This window comes from Microcaecilia unicolor, chromosome 13, assembly GCF_901765095.1.
Source record: "Microcaecilia unicolor chromosome 13, aMicUni1.1, whole genome shotgun sequence".
NCBI lineage: Eukaryota > Metazoa > Chordata > Amphibia > Gymnophiona > Siphonopidae > Microcaecilia > Microcaecilia unicolor.
In genome coordinates this window covers 53,668,273-53,689,161 of record NC_044043.1, presented here as the reverse complement: position 1 = coordinate 53,689,161, position 20,889 = coordinate 53,668,273, and the positions used below count along the sequence as shown (strand labels likewise).

General features: G+C 42.0%; 1 protein-coding gene across 1 annotated transcript in view; it reads right to left on the bottom strand.

Moving 5' to 3' along the window:
- The window catches only part of LOC115456558 (transmembrane protein 211-like), a 193,712-nt gene that overhangs the window by 76,660 nt on the left and 96,163 nt on the right, over positions 1-20,889 (bottom strand). The window lies entirely within an intron of this gene.

Genomic DNA, 20,889 nt, shown 5'->3' with positions numbered 1-20,889 from the left:
TTATTCAAAGTCGTTAAATAGCGAGAGGATTGTGAAAAATTACAAGAGGACCTTACGAGACTGGGAGACTGGGCGTCTAAATGGCAGATGACGTTTAATGTGAGCAAGTGAAAAGTGATGCATGTGGGAAAGAGGAACCCGAATTATAGCTACGTCATGCAAGGTTCCACGTTAGGAGTCACGGACCAAGAAAGGGATCTAGGTGTCATCGTTGATGATACGTTGAAACCTTCTGCTCAGTGTGCTGCTGCGGCTAAGAAAGCAAATAGAATGTTAGGTATTATTAGGAAAGGAATGAAAAACAAAAATGAGGATGTTATAATGCCTTTGTATCGCTCCATGGTCTGACCGCACCTCGAATATTGTGTTGAGGTCTATAAAATAATGAGTGGAGTGGAACGGGTAGATGTGAATCGCTTGTTTATGCTTTCCAAAAATACTAGGACTAAGGGGCACACAATGAATTTACAAAGTAGTAAATTTAAAACAAATTGGAGAAAATATTTCTTCACTCAACGTTTAATTAAACTCTGGAATTCGTTGCCAGAGAATGTGGTAAAAGCAGTTAGCTTAGCGGGGTTTAAAAAAGGTTTGGATAGCTTCCTAAAAGAAAAGTCCATAAGCATTACGATGGGGAAAATCCATTGCTTATTTCTAGGATAAGCAGCATAAATGTACTGTTTTGGGATCTTGCCAGGTACTTGTAACATGGATTGGCTACTGTTGGAAACAAGATGCTAGGCTTGATGAACCTTCGGTGTGTCCCAGTACGGCAACACTTATGTAATTATATACTTATGAGGTAAAGTAAGAGGCGGCTTGGAGAAGCACTTGGGGGAGCATCATCTGGCAGGGCTCTGGTGCAGCACCTTGCATCCCCTTCCCCCCAACAAACACACATACTTTTGCACCCTAAGTGACTGCCTAATTGGCCTAATGGAGGAGGTGGTCATCATTAAATTTAAACCAAATTATACTAATTAACAGTGGCTAGGGCAGGAAGCAGAAATGAGTGAAATTGATTAGCATTTGTTATTGTTTGTTGTAGAAAAAGTTAAGAATTGAACAGCAGCTCCAGACAGAGCCTGCAATTATGTATTTAAGAGTACATATATCAATTTCCCCACTTCAAGATCGCTATGTTACATCTGTTTATTGCATCATAAAAGCAGAGTTTTCTATATTTCCTTTCAAACATTTAGTTTTCAGCCTGCATATAACTCCTGACAGAAGCCTTTGCCATGTGAGGGATTAGGATGGAGTTCCGGTCCAGGGATTCTGTACAACCGGTGATCAGAGCCTCAGCTGCAGTGAGAGAGAATTAAGAGTGACACCTCTGAGGAAGATTCAGGGTTCATGTCCATCAAGTGCTCCCTATCATCCACTGTCTGCCTTTTTTCCTCAGTCACCTCAAACTCCCCATTTATTATAGCAAAGAGGTACAGTGACCCCTTATGAGAGGTCAATCTCCGGAATAAAAAGGTCAAAATTCAGCTGGTGCAATCATCGACTAAAGTTAAGCACCAACACAGCCATTTAACTTAATCCATATATTTGATGATGCTGCCCATATATCCTATTTGTCAAACAGACAATAATCAGTTCTGTTCAGTAACAGCACATCATCACCTTGGGAACTGAACTGCGGGTACCACAAGGATCCATATTTGTCACCTATATTATTAAATATCTACCTCAAGCCTTTGGCTGAGCTGCTTCAGTTGATTGACACAAAATTCTATTTCCATGTTGATGATGTGCGGTTACTCATACCTACTGAACCAGATCTACCCACAGCTTTGAGTAAATTGATTGCCTGTGTAACAAAATAGGCAACAACAACAACAAAAAAAATCTCAGCAAATACTGCTTGATCTCAAGTAATACAGAGATTCTGTGGGTTACTAACACAAGTGAACTAGTACCTAACTTCAAAATGCCATCTGGAAAAATATAAACTTCCCTTAAAATCACGTCAGGAATCTTGGGATACATCTAGACTCATCTCTTACTTTGATCCCACAAATTCAAACAACCCTTAAGAACTGTTTCTAGCACCTATAGCAACATCTCTCTCCAAATATAGAAAAGATTAGTTTGACCACAGTGGTCCATGCTGTGATGTCATGACTGAACTACTGTAACTTCCTATACATTGGTCAACCAAAAAAACGTTTGTGCCAGTTCCAACTAATTCAGAAAGCTGAGAAGCACAAATGATAGAGGTTTGCAAGCCGTGTGACCATATCACACCCTTCCTGCAAAACCTGCACTGACTACTAGTACCGTACGGGGCCAGGTTTAAATGTTTCTTCTTTTCAAAGTCCTCAGGCAAAATGGGCCAGGCCTGAAGAATAAGTTAGCCCTCTACACACCTTTGAGACCTCTAAGGTCCTCTCAAGGAACATCATTTTCTGTACCGTCATCAAAAGAAATTACATGATGCGACAGTCATCAGTGAGGCTTCTCAGGAGTAGCACCACACTCAAGAACTCTCTCCCAGAGGGGTATGCCAAACGCAAGACTATCCCTATTCAGAAAGCAGGTGAAAGTCTGGCTCTTCTCCCAAGCCTTTAACGCATGTGCAACTGACTATCCACTAACTCCACATCTAGCTTGTCACACACTAAGTAAGACCAGCTCCTCATATCTTTGTCAATTGGACATGTAAATTTGCCTTCAGTTTGGACACCTGTTTATCTCCGTGACCTTATACTACCCATCTTGTCCTGTCTATATATCTCAACTGCACCTATCTCTCAGCTACCTATTAAGATGTTTCATTGTATTGTACAAATTAAACAACCAAAATTGCAGATATTACTTGTATTTAATGCAAATGGAGTGACTGCAATTATATATATTATGTGTTGGGAGGTTCACATAATTATGGAAGAAAAAGGTCTCAAAATACCAGTTTGCCCATATATATGAGTATATCATAAGGCATATCTTAGGCTGAACTCATCATCGACCTAAAAAAACCTCCTTCAATTTTATTCAAATGACTTTTCACAAAAATAAATTTTCTTTGACTTAGCTTTTGTGTGCTGGAAGGGCTCACATCTGTTTTCTTATCTCCCGACGGGGACCCGTTTCCCTCCACCACTTTCTCAAGGGAGGGACACAGACTTGCTGATGTGTCTCTCTGTGTAAAGCAAGACCAACCAGAGAGACACATCAGCACATCTATGTCCCTCCCTTGAGAAAGCGGTGGAGCGAAACGGGTCCGTCGGGAGATAAGAAAACAGATGTGAGACCATCCAGCACACAAAAGCCAATATTCAGTAACCACATAGACAGAACTACATAAAGCTCAGGCCTATCTCTAGGGCCTTTTACTAAGCTGCGGTAAAAAGGGCCCTGCACTAGCAGCGGGAGCCGCTTTTGCCACATGCTGAGGTCCTTTTTACCACAGCAGGTAAAAAGGCCAAAAAAAGGTATGGCCATGTGGTAAGACTGAGGTAAGGGTTCCCACGCTAACCCGGCAGGAGCCAGGTGGCGCTGTCCAATTACCGCTGGGTAACCCCCTGCAGAAATATTTTGTGAATATTTCCATTAGTGCCAGAAATGCGGCGTGCTGGGGGTGGAACTACCATTGGCACCCGCGTTGGGCCAGCAGTAGCTCCAGATTGGGCCCTTTATGCAGTTCACCTTAGTCAGTTAGATGCTGAATATTCCACTTAACCGTCTAAGTTTTATTCAGCCTTCTATGCCCAGAAGTCCAATGCCAGTATCCAAACGTGGCCAGCAATGAACATCCAGAAATAAAGCTGACTACAGTTAAAATAAAATGCTGGCTGCCAGTGGCTAAATATCTACCCTGTACTTATTATGGTTATTAATGAACACATCTTTGTATAATTTATGAAAAACCTAGGGATGGCCTGCTATTCTTCTTTTTGGTTCTGCCTCCTGAAGGCTTTCATTTCCTTTCCTTGTATCTGAATGTTGCTCACTGACCTCTGAATACTTTGTTCTATTCTCCAGAGACCCAGTGATTAATTCTCTCCCTTGCAGTCTCCAAAGCCTTTTCCTTAATCTCCCCTTGCTCGATAAATCCTGCGGCACTGACTGAAGGTGGGACCACAGCTGGGAAGAGTATTAATTCATTCCTTACTACCTCCGTTCATTTTAAGTCATTATTTACAGACCTAGGAGTGATTTAGGATTTTTTTCATCTCATTAATACTCAGGATCACCGCCTCACAGCTTCTGTCTTGAGTTTACTGTGGATTCATGAACGTCACTGGATTTTCTGTGTGAGTTTAAGGATGAGTGTATTCTGCGAGTTTTCATTTCCAAGTACCTGTCACTCTCTTTTTTTTTTTCCAGAATAACAGCTCATTCATGGGCTGTACATACAACAGTGAAATGTATGTGGAAAATTCAGGAGCTGTTCCCCACAAGTACATACCCATCATATAAAGTTCCCAACAGAAATCAGAGTTCCAATTAAGTGGAAATTTCCATCAGTAAAACGTGGAAAGGGAAAGTTTCAAAACAATTTAGCCCAAAGAGCAGACAGCCATGACCAAAAATTGTTTTTCTCTATCCAGCTATAAGTATGCAGGGGCTTCCATAATGCATGAACTGTTAAGTGGATTGCAAGAGGACATTCCCAAGGGGGTGCTTGAGATTTCCAAAAGTTTGCACACTATTTTCTACACCTTCCACCCCAATAGCTGATGCTAATAACTGGTACTACATATACAGGCACTTTTAGTTCAAGGATTGAAAATCAGTCGCAAATTAAGGACCCTCTATAATCATAAGTACAGTTTGAAAGATTTACAAGGGTCAATTGATGGTTAGCTCTGGGGAACAGAGGAAGAGTGGATCAGTGCATTGATGGGCAGCTGTAGGGCATGGAGGGGTAGAAACTTGGCACATTGCTGGTCAGATCCAGGGGCAGAATGGTGGCTGTGTGAATTTAACAGTCAGTTCTGGGACTGGGAGGGGAAATTTGGAGACTCTTGGAGAACTTTTTTTTTTTTTTTTTTTTTTTGCAAGATCAGACAGGATGGATGAAAGCTAGAGCGCTGCTGTCCAAGGACGTCTTATTTTTGTAGATCAGATGGAGACAGCAGGAACTTTGGTTCAAAGGATCTACCTGTGCAACCTTAATATAAGGAGATGGGGAAATAGATTCTCTTAACAGGGGTAAATTATTAGTAAGCTGCCCGGTAGCCAGTTGGCTAAGTTCATTTAAAATAGTTTTGAGCTGCAATCTCTTCACTGAGGGACCCTTTTACAAAGACGCATAAGGGCGTGCGCTGCACCCGGGTAGTGCGTGAGACCTTACCGCTAAGTCAATGGGTTGTGGTAAGGTCTCAGGCCGAAAATGGATGCACTTGTTTTTATTTTGCCACCTGTCCATTATCCAGCCCCTTTTTCCGGGACATGGTATAAACTGGCCTGGCGCATGCCCAAAAGATGTGCTCACACTACTGCAGGCCACTTTTTGTCACGGCTTAGTAAAAGTGATAACTGAAAACTGACCTCCGCTTACTGCCCCTTTGAAAACTGACTTTCCAAAGTATAACTACTCCATGTTGCAGCTTTTGCAGGTGACCTGACAAATATCCTGAAATGGAAAGGTATAGGGTAAGGGTGTCCAACCTGAGTCAGCCCTCGCCCAGTCGGGGTCTCAGGATTTCCACACTGAATGTGCAGGAGATCTATTTACATACAATGGAGGCAGTGCATTTAAACAGATCTCATGCATGTTCATTCAGCTAAGTCCAGAACACCTCAAGGACTGAATTTGGACACCTCTGGCAAAGACAAACAATCCAAGTGACAAGTCCTCTACAAACATCCTAAACCTTCACCATCAGCCACATCAAGATAAGTGACTACACAGAGATCATCTAATAATTACAGTGGGAAGATGAAATAAACTGAAAAATCATCTAAAGGCTCAAACTATTATTTAAATGAGTACAGGTGAAGAGGGAGTGAAGAAGCTTCAGGTTAAATTTTGTTTAACTCTCACCTCGATGGATTCCAGCTCTTATGGTCCTTCTAAATAGGATAATTGGATTCATAAAGGGAGTAGACACATTTATAGAATACAGACCAGTAACAAACTAACAATCAAGAATGTGAACTACAACTACCGGAAACCATAAGGGTCTAACAGGAGATGGTAAATTGTAAAAAAGAAAATGCCTGATTAGTCCAACTTGGTGCATAACACTAGAAAATCAAGATAGTAAATAGTTACATAGCTCCACCTAAAGAAAAGTTATACTGAACTGTTCCTCATAATCTTCTGCACATTCTTGATATATGGCATAACATAAGGAGGTCATTTGAGCTTGCACACTACATGTTCTCTTTGCATATTCTGTACTTTGCTGTACTGGGAAGTAGTAAGGATATATGTATTTCCTATCTGGCTTGAACATTGCTCATGTGAAAATGGGATCCTCTCTCTGTTGGGTGCAGTATGGCCATGGTACAGAATGAGGCCCCGGTGATGACTGCACTACCATCCCTCATTCATAGCTCACTGATGGCTTAAATACTAGGAATGTGCAATCTAAAAAATTATGCGGTGTGTCATTTCTCATTCATTTACAGGAATTTTTTTTGAGGGGGGGTTGGCATTTTGTTTGTTACAGGAACAATGTCATTAAGAACGCACACTCCCAGAAAAAATGTGCATCTTCCAAAGAGTACATGTGCACACTATTCAGAAAGAGTGCGGACTCTGCAAAGTGTGCACACTATTAATGACACATGAAAAATACAAAATTGCGTGTTTTTTCCTGTCATTTTGATTTGAAAATGTTTACGCTTATTTACAATGTTTGATAAATCGCCATAAAGTTTGGACTAGCCAAGTCAAAGTGATGTACAATAACATTTCAGATAAAACAGGAAAAGAACTCCATTAAATATAGGAAAGTGTACCGGTTACACTTAAATAACATTTTAAAAAGTAGTGTAAAATATAGTGATCTCTTCCCTCATCTGCACTCCAGCATTAATTAATCTACGTGGGCCCAAATGCCCATGCAAATAAGTGCAAATGATATGAAATGCGATGGAAAATGTCATGTTATGTCATGTCATGGGAAAATTCTGTGTCATTTCAAATGAATACATGTCCCTATTAAATACAAACTCAGCCAGGACAATGGTTTTCACCATTCTTCCCCTCACTGATACCATGCTCCTCCTGAGCCTCATTCTTTCTTAGAAATGTTGAGTCTCCTGCAGACCAGGACAGCTTGTATTAAGTCATCCAGGTCAGTAGGAGCAGGCTATACTGCTCCTGGTTTTCACTTATGACATATGTAGGCACTTTTCAGTTCAAATCAGACAAGATTACAGCAGTCAGGAGAATGATACAAAACTAGTAGTTTGAAAACTATATCTGTTTAATAAATTTTTGATCATGACCAAAGTTGGAGAGTTGCCCAGCCTGGGGACAAGTGCATTCCATAGAAACAGCTACTGTAGTCTGTTTTTGGGAAGGGTGCTTTGCTCAATGGAGAGCACCTGATACTGTGACTCAGCACCATGGACAGTTCCATATGGAGCTGGAATGGGGTACCATAGTATACAGTAAGAAACAGTAGGTGGTACAATTATAACAGCCGGCTCTTCTCTCCAGTTTCTCCAAAATAAAGTCACCTCTACTGATTTATCACCACCTTGTGAATCACCTTCAGAATAAAAACTTTCTGGCATAGCCTATCCTTAGTAAGTCACTGCTCGCAGACAAGGATCTCTTGGTCCCTTTCACAATGACCATCTCCCTTGCCTAAAAAGACCCCCCACTAAATCTCTGGTTATTTCCTTCTACGTGTACCTGTCCCCAATATGATTGAATTCTGTCACTCTTTTGGTTTCCCAGCACCTGCCTTGGTGAGTGCATCCTGGCATCCTCAGCAAAAATGTATTTCATCAAATTTCCTCTCTCCCTTCAGTGTAATATCATGAGTCCTTGACCCTAAGCTTCTTTATTATGGAAAATGTTTTTTGTAGTTTACTGAAATATGCTAAACCCCTCAAACTGTTGTTTCTGAAGGCGAGGTGGACATATTCAATGTTGAACCAGTTCAGCTTTGAACTGAGAGATTAATGGTGCTGTACTATTCTTCATCAGGCATCCTGTGCATACATACATCAGACAAGGAGCTTGGATCTGCCCAGGTAACTGTTTGCATATTTCATCCAGATGGGACACAAGGGAATGGATTTATTAACTTACAGCACAGAGAGTGTGTAAGCAGCAAACAGATTACTATTTACACAACAGATGGCATTTTCTGCATCCAAACTCAAGATATATTAATTCTTCAGGAAAGCCTTTAAAGATGTAACCTCTCAAGAGCCAGGGTCTACCCTCATGAAAAGAAAACACCTCCAAATCACTGTAGCCTTCAGAGTCTGCAATGTAAACAAGAGTCATCTCAAACTTGTAAACAGAGATTTAAATAGACAGCAGGTCATAAATGGTACCATTTCCATTCTCTCTGTTTAACTGATTAGTGCTGTTTGCCTGCACCATTCATGTCACACCTCTTATCAAGACTCAAGATGAATGAAGACAGTTGTTCATCATTTTCAAGTTTTGCTGAGAACCTTTGACCCCCCTGTATTGATTTAGATTTTCAGACATCTGCCAGTTTCTCTTCCCGCCATTTTACATCTCTACCCTCCAACTTACCTTTTTGCCTACACCAACATCTCTCCCTCCTCTCTTCCCCCACATCACAGATTTGTTTGCTCATCTATTAGCAATTAAGACATACAAATACACAATATAAGTCAGCAACATTTAAACATGCATACATTTCTCATTTTCTTCTTTCAATATGTTAAGTTAACTAAAAAGTCAAAGTAAATAAATAGGCCTTAGCCAGCTTATAAAAAGTGCCAATAATCCATTCAAGATTATTATTATTATGCCAGTTCTTGTATTCCGCCTATACCTATTCAGTTCAAGGACGGATTACAATAATCAAGAGCTAGACCAATCTACCCAGGAGCTACAAATAATTACAACAAGATAATATCACATATTAAACAGTAGACAGACCCGCCTTATAACATAGAAAAGCTTTTACAAGTTTTCTAAACTGAAAATAGTGAATGCAAGATCTCAAAGACAATGGAAGCTGGTTCCACAAGTTAGCTAGCTGATATTGAATAGGCAATGAAAGATGTTTGACTAATTTGCTGAAGAAGTACTTTTGAGCTCTGTAAGTTCGGGAGGACTGCACTGATGTATGTTTTCTTTTCTTTTCAGATCTTTTCATTCAAACACCACGGACCCTGAGGCAGTATTTCGAAACTTTGGCCGGAGTTGGGCCGTGGATGGTGTCTGTTGACTGTTGTATAAAAAGATAAGTAACCGATTAGTGAATTTTTGAAAAGTATTTTGAGCATATTAGCCATATTAGCCATATTTAGAAGAGGTTTTTGCCTATGATGATTTAGAGGACCTCCTTATGTTGATATTATCAACGATAGAGTGTTCCTCTAGATTTTGAGGCTTTTCCTCTACTTAAAAATACATACATCAATTATTTGTGGATATTAAGTATAGCTTAATTTTCATTTGATATATTTTTTGCATATCCCTGTTTGCTCTTTATGGTGTTTTAGATTTGACTAATTTTAAGCTCTTATACATTGGACATCTTAATTGAAAAAGAATACGAGTTTTGTATCTAATACAGGACCTGTGTAACAGTGATACTAAATTCAACATATTCTCTGGAATTTCACCAGGAAGGATTTTGAAAGTGGTAACACCTAATCTGAACTGAGTTCTCTCAGCAAAAGATAACCAGTGAGGTTTAGCATAGAAAGGTTGAAGTGATTCAAATCAGGATAACCCAAAAATTAGTTTAACTGTGGAATACTAGACCAATTGTAAACCACAGATACGTGATTTAGAACAGTTAGCTAACGAAAGGGTACAATAATCCAATCTGGAAAGAATTAAAGATTGAACCGAAATTCTTAAGACCTCTAAATTGAAATATTTTCTAAATATCCTCAACTTTCTCAGTATTACAAAGGAGTGTCTAATAATAGACTGCATGTGACACTGCATACAGAGAATAAATGGTCCACTTCCACCCCAATATTTTTGAATGACGATCCAGAGAAAACGGGTTACCATCCAGAGATGATAGTCTCCATATACCTTGGAGCTAATTTAGAACCCAACCATAAATGGACTTAGATGTCATATCGAAAATGCCCCTCTCTAAATTGGAATTCACATTTATTTATGCATGATAATGCAAGTGACAGCACCATCTTATCATACACAGAGATTTAAGTTCGACATTGAATTTTTAACCATACTCCTATTCATCCAGCGTGATAACTTACTGAACTTGAATCGCATTTGGACTGTGTACTTTTTTGTAACAACAGTGATAGATATGAAAATGATTCTGACAGTTGTAGTTCTATCAGAAATGGCAAGTATGTTTCATGTTCTCAATCTAGGGTGTTATGAACAGTCTACGGGACATATATAATAGCAGGTTCACAATTTTGATGTGCATATAGTAATGTATACATGTTTACTAAGCAGCATTATAGGCGCGTTAACGTTTTTAACGCATGTTAATCATGTATGTGCCTACAATATCCCTATCGGTGCTTACATGGTTAGCACGCGCTAAGCGTAGGTGCATCTAATGCATCTTAGTAAACAGGGCCCTTATTGCGGTGTGAATGAAGCAGAGTAATTGAGCAATATTGTCAATTTATACTGGTAATTTTAGAATTTGTGCAATAAAGGTGTATTTTATATTTAATAGCTATTATAATTACTATTGATATTTTAATTTATTAGAGTGTAACTATATGGAAATTTCGTGATACCCGGGGTAATTGACTATGCATATTCCTTAGGGACACCCTGAAAACCTGACCTGTTGGCAGCCCTCAAGGAGTGAAAACCAAGGTTCTAGGTGATCCCTTTCCTCCAGTGATTGTCAACAGAAGATCAACACAAGCAAACTATTCAAGTAAGGCAATATCAAGGAAAAAAATGTGTGATGAAAGTGCTCAGAAATAAATCAGAGCCACAAAGTGATAACTCAACCACATATAGGCACCCTTATCTCAATCATTGCACTTATATCAAATTCCTAAATTCTAACCAGGTGGTGTTTTCTAACCGGTTTTCAAGACCCTCTGATGAAGCCGGTTGTCTGGCGAAACTGGGATCATTGTTGGGGCAGTTTTTCCACTGGACACCCTCTCATCTCACCTTGTATTGCTACAATTTGCCAGCTAAGGGGTCCTTTTATAAAGTGGTGGTAAGTATCTGGTTACTTCAATAAGAAACATTTTAAACTGTTCTTTAACAACAGCAAGGAGCCGCAGAGAAAAAATAGCAAAGAACGAATATATTTAAGAACTGTGTTGTGATATAACAAACAGTATTATGTGAATAGGATATGTCTGTATTTCTTCAAGTAGGTTGTGTGAGATGAGGCGAATAGTATGAATGGGCAAAGAGTGTGTAAGAAGGTATGTTAGAATTGTGGATATGAAAGGTAGAGAAAGTAGGAAAAACGGGTAAAATGCATTGCAGCATTACTGTGTAAAAAACTTTACTGTTTAAAAATTTTTTTGATACTATTAAAAGAATTAATATTTATATTTTGTAGTTACTTTATAAGAAGAGATGCATATTTATTAGGGATATCGTGAAAACCTGGCACGTTTGCAAAACATGAGGCTTGAACTCCTACATTCCTGTGATTGATGGTGTAGCCATGGCTTGATATGCCTAAGTGTACCAACATTTTAAACTGCAGCTTCATAAGGGAGAGAATCCATTACACAACCAACTAGGAGAAAGACAGAGATCCAAATATTGACATTTGTGAAGAAGGTTAAGCCAGCCATCACTGGTTTCAGGCTTAGCACTAATAAATAGAAGGGTGATAAAGGAGCAGAACCCTGCCCACTCTCATTCCCCTTCATTTTGCTTAGGATTTATGACTCCAGAGTAGGAATTTAAACAGCGGGATCAATGCAGTGGAATGCACAAATACATTTTAACAGTAAGAGTGATTACACCATGTACTTTAATATGGGATTTTGGTCAATCTCCTGGAGGAAGAAATGGAGAACAATTTTAGTAATTTGATCAATGGCGGTTCATGTGTCTCCAGGGGATAATGTTTACATTTGTATCCTCCAACACACATCACCTACAACCCCCTGTCCACCAAAGCAATCCATTCCCAGCTGACAGTAGGAGAATGTAGCTGTCAGTGCAACAGGCCCAGAGCGTCGTTATATCTGCTCTTCCTACCACAGGTGCTGCTTCTGCCCATATGGTTCACAACTCACATCATATTTCTACTGCTTACCAGAAGAGAGTCCAGCAAAAGGAGTAGTAGCTCAGAGAAGCACCCAGGAGCGTAGCTAGACCTGCTATTTTGGGTGGGTCCCGAGTTAACCTGGGTGCGCCCTTCCCACTCCCATCCCTGTACATACAGTTTTTTTAACCTTTCCATCTGCCTCTACTCACGTATCGTCAACACTCTCCCCCTCTTACCACAGCCCAACATGCCTTTCCCTTGCTCACCCAGCATCTGCCCATTTCTCTCTGAACCCCCCCCCCCCCCCCCCCCAGCCATTGCCGCAGCGATTCCAGTAGGTAATCTGCAGGCTTCCCTCTACCGCGTTCCTGCCAGTGAAGAAACAGGAAGTGATGTCATTGAGGGTGGGACACCGTAGAGGGAAGCCTGCAGGACAGAAGCAGGTTGCCTATAGGAATGGCTACCAGCGATAGGTCAAAGGTAGACTGGGGAGGCAGGGGAGGCAGGGGGTTCAGAGACAGACAGGAAAATTCCATGCTGCCTGCAAAGAAGAGAGAGAAAGAGGAGTGACGCACCGCCAATGAAGTGTTTGGGGTGCATTAGGCTGGGTGGGCCTGAGGCAAGAATGGGTGGGCCTGCCCCAACCCAGGCCCACCCGTTGCTACGCCACTGGAAGCACCTGGCTTGCCATGCAACTATCTCCACTCTCCTTTCCTGCTGTCAGCTGGGATCAAGCAGCCAAATGCAAGGAGGGAACTAGAAAGATGGGTTAGAAAAGAGGTGATGGATGTAGCTTATGATCAGCAGACAGAGGCATTAATAGGTATTTAAAGGAATCGGGCGCCCCTAATCAATCCAGAATTCTCCTCATCTCTCTATGGCCCATTCACCCCTAATCCTATCATCTATTCTTCTTCTCTTTCTCATTCTTTCTGCCCTTGCCATCGCTCTCTGGCCCTCTTATCCATCCAGCATCTCATATCCCTCTTTCTCTCTCTATAACCTCCTCATCCACCCAACATCTCTCCCCTTTCTCTTTCTTTCTCTTACCCCCCCCCCCAATCCATCTGATATCTCTCTCTTGTCTCCAATCCATCTAGCATTTCCCTATCTCTCTCTCTCTCTCTGCCCTCCCCACATCTCTCAATCTTCTCCCATTTCTCTCTAGCTCCCTGTGTTCCAACCAGCATTCTCCCCCATCTCATTCTCTCTGCCCTTTCTCATCCATCTGGCATCTTACACGTCTCTCTCTAGCCCCCTCCCTCCATCCACCCAGCATCTTCTATCTGTATCTGTGGACATCCAGGCCCCCTGTCACCTCCCACACACTAAAAGACCCTGGGACCCCTGACCCCCACCCTCAACATTGAAGAGACACTGGTGATTTAGTGGGACTACTAGCCCTCCTCACCACTATTGGCACCAGCATCGCCCCCCCAGTGGCCTACCTTGAAGTTGGAAGAGGGAGGGACTAGCACTCCCTCCCTTCTCTGCAGGCAGCTCCTCAAAATGGTGGTGCCTTTTCTTGCCCTGTGCATCCTGGGATGCTCTGGGCAGGGCTTAACCCTTATATGGAAGTTAAACCCCGCCCAGTGAATCCCAGGATGCATCAGGCAGGGCACTGCTATTATGAGGAGGTGCCCGCAGAGGAGGGAGGGAGTACTAGTCCCTCCCTCCTCCAACTGAGATAATCCATGGGGTGGGGGGTGCCGGTGAAGTTGAGGGTGAGGAGGGCTAACGGTCCACTGGACCACCAGGGTCTCGTCACTGTTGTTGGTGGGGGTGGACCACCAGGGTCTTTTTACTGTTTGGGACCTCCAGGTCTTGTGTTGGGGGGGGGGGGGCAGGCTTAGGTTTGATGGGTCCGGGAGAAAATCCCAGGACTGTCAACCTCTTCTGCTGTGTGATAGGTCTGGGCTGGGTTTTATTGACAGCCTGGACCTATCAAACAACTTCTGCAGGAGGATTGTACCTTGGATGCATGCCCAGGCAAATCCTCCCACAGAAGTACCCCCATGATCGAAGCTAATAGCGAGCTTAAATTTGCATGCTATTAGCTTTGATCATTGGAGCGTTGTTTCCCCGTGTTATTCCAGCACTAATTTTAGAGCGCTATTCGGAACAGTGAAGGGGATTTGATCATCTGCCCATGAGTGTCCACCCCAGACTCATACAGTGTGTTCCCCAGCATGAACATCTCCTAGATAGATTACACCCTGTTAGACAACAGAGCAAAACATAGCATAGAAGAGTACAGCAAGCTTTTAGCTTTCATTTTCCCCTCCCCCTTTATCCCTAAGGTGTATGGCACTTCTTTCTTATAAAAGAGTGGCCTGATATATAGAGCAAAGAGGTGATAACTGGCCCTGGATTCACTCTATCCACTGGCAATAAGAAACTAGAGATGACACTTCCATGTAAACCAGTGGCGTAGCCACAGGTGGGCCTGGGTGGGCCAGGGCCCACCCACTTAGGGTTCAGGCCCACCCAACAGTAGCACACGTTTTTTTTTTTGTTTTTTTTTATTTATAATTTCAACAATTTTATACAAGCATTAAATCTTGTTCAGGAAAAGCAGAACACATATAATATTTAATAGGAAATAAAGTTTTAACTCTCCTCTCATACAAGTTCTTTCCTAGACCACCAACAAAGTAAAAAGGAGGGGGCTAAGCATAAATGATGGAACAATCATGTGGAAAACAAATATCTAATAAATATGGCCTAGATAGCTTCCACAATTATTATTATTATTAATCCTGATCTTTTCATTATTCGAAGATTATCTGGTTATTTTTTTCATCTCTAAAAAGACTTTCAGTTGTTCTGGTTCAAAAAACACATATTTTTTATCTAAGTAATTTATCATGCATTTACAAGGGAATGACAAAATAAATCTTGCCCCTAGCAATCGAGTTTCTTCTCTATAAGCTAAAAAAGCTTTTCTTCGATCTTGTGTGGTCTTCACCACATCTGGATATATCCATATCTTTTCTCCAAAAAACATTTTAGTTGAGTTTCTGAAGTACATTTTCAAAATGGCATTCACATCTTGTTCAAAAACTAATGAAACAAGCATAGTTTTTCTAGTTAGAATTTCAGTAGTTGATTGTTCTAAGAAGGCTGTTAGATTTTGTAAATCTCCTGAAGTCTTCAATTTTTCTCCCCTTTTCAAATCTGGTAAGTAATATATTTTATTAATTGGAGGAATCAAATCTGGGGAGTATAGAAGATTTTCCATAAGAAATTTTTTTAACAGATCCTTCACGTTAATTTCAGGGGAAACAGGGAAATTCAAAAATCTTAAATTTAAACGTCTGTTAAAGTTCTCAAAGTATTCTATCTTTCGATGAATTGCCATCTTATCCTTAATAAGCATATCAGATTTCTCTTTCAAAGTCTTTAAATCCTGTTGAACAACTATATTAGTCTTTTCAGATTCTTTTTTAAAGGTATCCAACGCAGAAGTTACCAGATCTAGTTTACTCACGATTGGAGTTACCACAGAAGTTAACGTCTGTATCGCTGCCCAGATAGTGTCCAAAGTTACCGCCTCGGGAGTCTTTAGCTCCACTTTGTTTTGTTGTTGTCCCAGGGCCTCATCGTGGGTTCCGGTGATTAGTTCTTCTATTTCGACATCGTCAGACGAATCTAGAGGTCCTAACCCACTTCTGAGGCCTGCTGGGCAAGGCGGGGGATTAATTTCCGGCGAGGATAATGAGGTCTCAACTCCCCGTGGAAAAGGCGATCCACCCTCATCTTCCACTGCGGGGAAACTCAAGCCGGTCCGTCGTGGAGTGCTGGCGGCAAACCTCTCCATCGTCGTCTGCACTAGGGCAGTTTCGGGATTTTTCACCGGTAAGCCCTTTACTACCCCTTTCCTTTTGGTGTGCGGCATTTTAGGAAAAATTTTTTCCCCGTAGTAATCGTTCACCTAGGAAAAGTCAGCGTCGATGTTGAGCGTCTACCAAACCATCCGCCATCTTGAAACGCCCCCCCAGTAGCACACGTTTAGTGGTAGCTGGTGGAAATCACAAGCTCTATCAGCTGAAGACTTCCCCTTGATGGTAAGCCAAGATGAAAAGAAGCGTTTTCTCGCCAGCTGAGATATTTTTTTGGTGCTGGTGGGGGAGAGCACGTGGTGCCCACCCACTCCTTGCCTAGGTCCACCCAAAATCTGTTGTCTGGCTATGCCCCTGATGTAAACAGAGATGTATTGGCCTAACAAAAGCAGCAAATATAGGCAGTAATCAGAAGTAATGTTTCTCAGTAGTCATTCTGTTACAAGGTCACATCTTCTCACAACTAATAGATTTTGCCTTTGATACTTTGGTCTTTGTTTATCTAAAGTCTGACCCACACTTCTCAAATTAAAAGAACCTTATCAATCTGACTACTGCACCAAGAAGAATACTGTAAATTAAACAGCCATACAACCTTCTGTGTCAGATGACGCTGTCGCAGGAAGGCTTCTGCACAGGGTAGTTGACCTAAGTCTTTTCCCAGGAAGTAGCTGCTGTTCCTCAGTGAAGCAGTGTTTATTCTTCCGCCAGCTCAAGCCTCTTACTAGATAGTGAGCAGCATGTGTGAATCCCAAAATAAGGCCACAGAAACAAAGGGCAGATAACCAGGAAAATGCAATATCCAGTAAAGTCTTAGAATCACAGCAGCTCACAGATATGACCCTTTGTATCTTGGGCAAATGCCTACAGAAAAACATGGCAAACTGCCAAAACGACAATGCAAAAATGTCAGGCAAGGCAAAATACTAAAAAGAATGGCAAAAAGCACAAAGTCTTTGTCTCTGCCAAACAACTAATAGTTTCCTCTGTTATCAGTGCTGTGTGCCTGAGCTGTGGAAACAGTCTCTGTGACTGCTTGTATTGGAGCTCACTGATGTAGGTAGGACCAATCAAACAGGCATTATCGCATAAGTGTCCAACATGCAGCCTAGTTGAAAGGGTATGACAAAGTTCAGCTAAGGTATGCAGTGTTGTCTCTCCCACTGCTAGGTCTCCATAGATAAAGGCTAGTTCCAGGCACCAAATCAGCAGAGAAATAAACAAATTGTCCTTAAACCTTCACACACAGGCTAAATGGCAACTGCTATGTCATAGGCCCATAGTGCTCTTCAGCAGTGTCCATATTAGTTTGGTTCTGGCCTCATATGCACACAAAATGGTTGTCTAGGCTGTGCCCTACAAATGTAACCAAGAGTTTATATGTGAGGAGCCTGCTGCTTTTGCCTACCTAACAGCAATGTCCCCATTATGCAGCCTAGAAGAGCTGAAGGTACAGATCTTTATAGGCCCCACTGCTGCCAAGTTACCCAATTCCAAGAGGGAGATTTTAGGCCAGTCAGATTTCTGATAACCCTATCCTGGTGCATTATGGGACCTGCAACACTGATTTCAATGAATAGAATCAGGGACTACAAATACTACATTAATTGTTGGGAAGTAAGTTCAAAACCACAACTGGCCACAAAAAAGTCTACTTCTTGAAACTGGTTAGTTTTGCAGCTCTGGGGCTCTGTGGAAGTGATAGGGCTCTCTGTTCCTCAGTGTAGCTTTGCTGTCTTCAGTGCAGATGGAAACATCAGTACTCTAAGGAGCATCTCCCCTAATTTCTTTCCAGAGCCATGAAATTCACTTACATTTCTCACTCCGTTCAATGAGGAGGCTAACCAGGTGCCTGCTGGATATAAACAAGTAGATAAATCCATGTCAGTTGAAACTTGAATCCAGGCCAGATTTTTCTATATCTTTAGGCTTCTGCTGCCTGAGGCACAGGTGCTGCCCCAACCTCAGTTGGAAAAGGCAGAAAGTATCATGGAAAGAGCTGGGGAGAATGCCAGATGGCTGAATGCCAGAAAGAGCTATTATTTGTGTTCAGAACTTATTTTGTTTCTTCTTTTGCTGATGAGGAAAACCGATTTTGTTACCTTTTCAATTTCTGCATAAGGGCCTAAATTACTCTGAAAGTTAAGGAATAAAAGCAGTCTGACCCTTGACAACTGTCATGGTTCTGTCTTGTGGCAATCACTCATCCCGTTTGCTCACATAGAGAAGCAATTCTCAGCCCGGTCCTGGAGTCACACCTAACCATAATGAATATAGATTTGCATTGTACACCTGGTTTCCAATGTAGGTAAATCTATCTCATAAATACTCATTGTGGCTATTTTGTTTTTTTACTAGATATATGAAGAATTGTACAGAGGCACAGAAGAGACAGTCTCATAATCATATTGGTTGGGTTTGCTTCGAGAGCTAAGTTGACTCATCACGAGGGCTGCAAGTTCCATCTCCCAGCAGCACCTAAAAATCTGAAGCAATTCAGAAGCACTGGTGAACCAAAAGATGAAAATGGACATGGAGGAGGGAGAGGCAAAAACATTTCAACATTACTCAAAAGGCTGCAGAAAGGATATAAAGAGGCCTGTGAACGTGAGTATATTACTAACCAAACAGACCCCCATTCCTCACTCCAGGAAGCTAATAGCCACTTAACCTGTGGCAGGGAGCCCAGGCATTAGAAGCTGCTCTTCTGCATTTAGCTTTAATGGTCTGTCTTTCATGGATGAGGCAAGATTTTACAAAGAAAGCTGCAGCACAGTCATCTGACAGAACCAATCCAACGTTCCTCACAGATTCATATGACTGAATTAAAAAAAAAAGACATTTCAGCAGGGATGACAGCTCCAGCAAAAGAAGGTCTGAAAAATGGAAGAACACTTCTAATATTTATTTGAAGTCTTAGAATTAATGGAACACCCGCAAGCAGCCAAGCCATGTATAGTCCTTGTCCCTGAATGAGTTGCCAAGGAAAGAAATCACTAAAGATCACAGAGCACAAGAAAATGCAGTATGGTAGGAGGGCACAAAAGTCGGTTACGTAGGTGTTTAAGCAACCTCAATATTTATTTATTTACTTATATTGAGGCCCCTCCATACAGGCTCAAAACAGCTTGGAATATAACATAGAAATAGTACAGACTTAAAATTAGTGTGATCACTGAGGGACCCACCCCACAATAGCCAGGCCCCCTCAACCAGTCACAGAATCTATGACAAGGCAGAACTGATGTGTAGAGCCTGAGCTCTTTCATTAAAACTTGGGGACCATGGGTCAATTTTAGCAGACAATGGAAAAGGCGCCGCAGGTTAATCTAAGGGAGAGAGGTCTAGCAGCTATATGTGGCTGACACAACCTAGGAGAACCCAATATGTCACGACAGAACACTGATACAGCTTGAAATCTTTGGTAGCAAATCACGTCTCTTGTAGTAGTGGTATGCATGAGATAAATTTGTATACAATGGAAATAGTATGCATGCAAATTTTTCTCAAGGACTGGGAGTGACTGCCATGATCTTGTAACCTTCATACCATCATAGCCTTTATGAAAGTCTCTGAGCAGATGGTTTCAGACAGTACTTTGAAAAGGTTCAGTGCACCACCACACCACCCCCACCACCATTCCCATTAGGGTGGAGGTCGGGGCATCTCAAGTTAGTTTCAGGGCACAAGAGGGAAACTGTCCAAGCAGGTATCAATCTATCTATGAGGACAGGAAACAGGCAGGGAACTTCTAATACGCCCCTTCAAGCTCCATGGTCTCAAAGACAGATTTCCTGGTGTCAGAGGTCTGGACAGCTGAAACTTCAGGAAAACAGAGGAAACAGCTGGAATCCAGTGATAAAAACATGTCCAGGTCACTAAGCAGTACTTTGTTTTAAACATCAGCTGCAGTGGTCCAAAAATATCCACATATTCAGTGCCAGTGCTGAATATCCAGATAAGGCAGTCAGCTCTAGAACTTATCTGGATCTTGGCAATAGTCAGCTTACTGTCCAGATCATTTAACTGGATATCTTAGGACAGCCTTCTATCTACCCTAAGTAATCTGGATGGCAAGCTGAATACTGCCTCTCCCCTGAAAAGTTCCAGGACTGTCTATGCACCATCTTGGCACCAGGACCAGCTCAAGAGATAGTGGCACCAAAAGACAATTTGCTTTGGTGGCGCCCCCTCCCCCCACATTGCATCACTTCCTGCCCCCACCCCCTCCCCGCAGGTCCGGCATCTCACCCACCCTTCAACTGGCATCTTTCTCCCCCAGTCTAGTCTCTCCTTCCCCCTCCTCGGTCCCCTCCCCCACAGGTCTAACACTGCTCCCTCACCTCTCTCACTCCACCACAGTCCTGTAAAGTTTGCATCAGTCACTGGCAGCAGCAGCGTGACAAGCTGCCTTCGGCCAACCCCTGGGTCTTACTTCTGCTGCATCCCGCTCACAGGAAATTGCATCAGAGAAGGCAGGATGTGGCAGAGGGAAGACCCAGGGCTGGCCAAAGGCAGCCTGTCTGCTGCTGCCACCAGCAACTGACATAAACTTTACAAGGCCACAGTGGAGTGAGAGAGGTGAGGAAGCAGTGCCAGGCCCACAGGGAAGGGAAAAAGAGAAAGGGAGAGACTGGATTGGAAGTAGGTTGGGGAGGGGGGAGAGAAAAGACTTAACTTCTAGACCAGGTGAAATCAGAGTATGAATATTTTCATGCCCTTAA